The sequence below is a fragment of the Pristiophorus japonicus genome, chromosome 20 (assembly GCF_044704955.1).
Source record: "Pristiophorus japonicus isolate sPriJap1 chromosome 20, sPriJap1.hap1, whole genome shotgun sequence".
Lineage (NCBI taxonomy): Eukaryota > Metazoa > Chordata > Chondrichthyes > Pristiophoridae > Pristiophorus > Pristiophorus japonicus.
This window is the reverse complement of record NC_091996.1, coordinates 80,241,105-80,245,093: the sequence shown is the minus strand read 5'-3', so window position 1 is coordinate 80,245,093 and position 3,989 is coordinate 80,241,105. Positions and strand designations below refer to the sequence as shown.

General features: G+C 47.7%; 1 non-coding gene across 1 annotated transcript; it reads right to left on the bottom strand.

The window, feature by feature from the left end:
• Window positions 1-461: 461 nt before the first annotated feature.
• On the bottom strand, window positions 462-533 carry trnaw-cca (transfer RNA tryptophan (anticodon CCA)). Its single transcript has one exon. It is a non-coding gene; the product is annotated as a tRNA-Trp (tRNA).
• Window positions 534-3,989: the final 3,456 nt, after the last annotated feature.

The following is a 3,989-nucleotide window of genomic DNA, read 5'->3' as shown; positions in this document are numbered from 1 at the left end:
ATGCATGAGGAGAAAGCTACAGAAAATATTCCCGCCTGGTGAGCTTTCGCGTGTGAGGCGAACGTGTTAACCGCGACACTGCGGAAACATCTCCACTTTCAGCACCAGGTCAGACGGAGATGTTAAGCGAGCAGGTGAACTGCTGAATCCCAGTTTTAAGGAGTTGGTCGTGGTGTCAAACAATGAGTTTCGCTGAATGATTAAAAATAAGAAATGTCAGAAGTTGGATTCAAACCCACACCTCCAGAGAAAACTGCGATCTAATCACAGCACCTCAGACCACTCGGCGGTGTGTGTGGTCACCTGCAAGTTGATTTGGAACTTGTGTGTCCTGTCACATGAATTAAATGAGGGCAGCAGGCGTATCTCTGCCTGACACCGGGGAAACAGTGAGACAGACATTGGAACAAGGGTCTGGTTATTGCCAAACAGCAAAGAAAACATTAATTCTGAAAGAACAGTGACCCCGACGTGATTTGAACACGCAACCTTCTGATCTGGAGTCAGACGCGCTACCGTTGCGCCACGAGGCCTACACAATGTGTTTGAGATGTTCCTCTATATGAAGCTTTCACAATACAAGGGGCTTTAAAATCCCCGCCCATTCCCACCAGGTGTCAAAGCAGCGCTCACCTGCCAGTCACCGTATGTTTTTTTCTTAAACATTTGTGTTGCGTTTATGGAAAAGCATCATTAATTAACCCCTCACCTTCTTTTGCACAATGAAAGAAATGCTAACTGAGGGACAGTCGATACTTCAAACATTTGTCCTGTGCTTTGCGGAGCGGGCAGGGAAGTGGACCTGAGTCCATGATCGCATCGATCATGATCGTATTAAATGGCGGAGCAGGCTCGAGGGGCGTATGACCGACTCCTGCTCCTATTTCTTTTGTTCTTATGTTCTTCAGCATGTTGACCCATTTTACACACAGTATTGCCGATGTCACCAGGAATCTGGGGCAACTTTTGTCAAATTTAACAGCACCGGTTATTCCTTCCGTGCAGAGAAATTAGAATCAGTCGTGAAGATAAAATCCCATGGTGATCATTTTCAGATTCAACGCAGTAGGATTTCAAATAAAGTGAAAGAATTTTACAGTGAAAAGATTTGGAAGTTTTACTTGCATTTGTATCTTTAATTAAACTTTGTGGCGTCTGACTCCCGTTCATGCCTCTGCTGAATAAGAAAGGAGGGTTTGACATTGACCAGACTGCACTGCCCCTGATATTTGTGAGCTCATCCTTTATATTCAGTGGTTTCTCGCCCTTTGATGGGCTGCAGTGTGGCGGATATCACGTTGGCCTCACACGCAAAAGGTCCCCGGTGGATCCGTTTTCTCTCACTGAAAGTTATCTATTTATTGGTTAAATAAAGAGCAATTCAGGAATAAGGGAGCCTTTCTACCAGGAGAATAAATAGCTAATAAAAACAGCAAATGCTGGAAATCTCAGCAGGTCAGGCAGCATTTTCCAGGAGACTAAACTCTCCTCCGATTGTTCCCTTATAGCAAGTTTAAACATCATGTTTCTGCCCAGAATCAAACCGGGTACTTTTCACGTATAAAGCAAATGTGATAACCACTGCACTACAAAAACCTCTGGCACAGCAGCCCCAACAGAGGGGAGCTGACCAGTGAGCTCCCTCTGTGCTGATCGGGAATGTGTTGGCTCACCTTAAACAACTTCTGTCCCACACTGAAAGTTCTCAATCCTTCTTCTCCGCTGCCCTTTACAGAAATGTCACGGATCACCCAGCCACCGTGTTCACTTCCACATCCTCACAGTGGGGCCACAGAGGCTCCTACCATCTCCCCGCGATCAGCGAACTCGCCCAGTTTACTAAATTAAACCCCAAACACGTGCCCGGCAAAGGGCAGGAGAAGCCAGATAGTCTGTTAGCTCGGTCTGTCGCAGAAAGTATTGGTATTCATGGTGATTACAGCAATTATTAATCGTCTCACAGACCTCAATTATTTTTATGCGATGAATTGATCGAGAATTGAAACCAGTTTAGTGCGCCGGATCTTAATCCCTCGACCACCAGGGAACGGTTATGATACATATAGATATATTTATATATATTTATATATGAACCTGAATATCAACGGCTAGCTACCTAGACCTCATGGTGCAACGGTAGTGCGTCTAACTTTGAGTGAGAGAAATTGTTCCACAGTGACACCCATTTCATCTTTTGTTCCCTTTTAAACACTAGAAACTGAGACAGGGGGAATAAATAGAGAAATAAAAGCACAGGGATACAGACAAGAGGAAGAGAGAAGGGGAAAGATACTGCCCCCACCCAGAACTAATGCAGAAACCCCTCTGCTGCGCTCGGGGTGGCCACCCACAGCCTGGATACACTAACGGGAGAACATCAGCGGCAGGTCGGGGCCATAAAAGGAACGGCGAGCGGCCCTGGGAGCAGCTTGGAGGTCCCGGGAGACTACTCCAGGGAGCAGCGCGAGCTGGTGCAGGAGGGCGGCGGCAGCGAAGTGTGATGTCATCAAGGTCCAGGTCGGTGATTGGAGCGTGGGCAGATACAGCAGGAGCGGCGAGATCGGGGCGAAGGAGCGGTGAGAGACTGTAGAGGGATGTGATCAGGGCCCAGGGGAGGCATGAGTTCGGGGCCAGGGGCCCAGGATTAGCACGGGCCAGCCCACACTGCGATATATGTGTGCACTGGGTCCGCGCAGCAGAGCTGGTCGCCTGTCGTCTTGGATAACCCTTGCCACTGGACCAAGACCTCGCTCTGTCAAGCCCGTGTGGTGGCTGGTGTGCAACAGTCACCACACGTTAAAAAAATCCACGCACAGGCATCTTCCACCCTTCGGGATGTCGTTCGGATCCTTCATTGAAACACCTGTGAATTCATCCTTTTTCAGCGTGGAAGCAAGTCATCCTCGTTTCGAGGGACCGCCTATGATGATGATGATGATGGATACATTAACGTCCCAACAGCTCATTGACTGCAGGAGTGGGACCGTGCGGCGCTTCAGAAGACATGTCGAAAAGGCCAAGTCACTAATTTCGTCTCATGTGCTCCTCCGATCAAGAACAGCAACACACATTAAAAATGCTTCAATAATGGTTACATCTTATCTCCACATTTGCTAAGCAGGTGGTTTGTTGGTCTAGGGGTATGATTCTTGCTTCGTTGGTTGTTACTAGAAATTTGCAGAAAGATCCTGGCTTCAAATCCCAGACCAGCCTTGAGATTGCATTGAAATTTTGCAAAGAAGGACTTGTATTTCTGCAGCGTCTGTCAGGAACTCATGATGCCCCAAAGCGCTTTACAGCCGTTGAGTTGCCTTTGAAATGTTGTCATGTGAAGAAAGATGTGCCCAAATCACCTCAACTCTTTGCAAACGAGTTCATAGAATCAAAGAAGTTTACAGCACGGAAGGAGGCCATTTCGGCCCATCGTGTCCGCGCCGGCCAACTCGAGGCTATCCAGCCTAATCCCACTTTCCAGCTCGAGGTCCATAACCCTGCAGGTTACGGCACTTAAGGTGCACATCCAAGCACTTTTTAAATGTGGTGAGGGTTTCTGCCTCTACCACCCTTTGTGAGTTCCAGACCCCCACAGTCCTCTGCATGAAGACATTTCCCCTCTAAACTTTCGGCCAATTACTTTAAATTTATGCCTCCTTGTTTCCCTCTGCTAAGGGAAATAGGTCCTTTCTATCCACTATATCTCGGAACCTCATCATTTTATACACCTCAATGAGGTCTCCCCTCAAGCTCTGTTCCATGGAAAACAAACCCAGCCTATCTAATCTGTCCTCATGGCTAAGATTCTCCACTCCCAGCAACATCCTCGTAAATCTCCTCTGCACCATCTTCAGTGCAATCATGCCCTTCCTGTAATATGGCGACCAGAACTACACGCAGTACTCCAGCTGTGACCTAACCTGCCCCACCGACCCCATCTCTTGTATTCTATGTCTCGGCTAATAAAAGCAATCATTCCATATTCCTTCTCAACC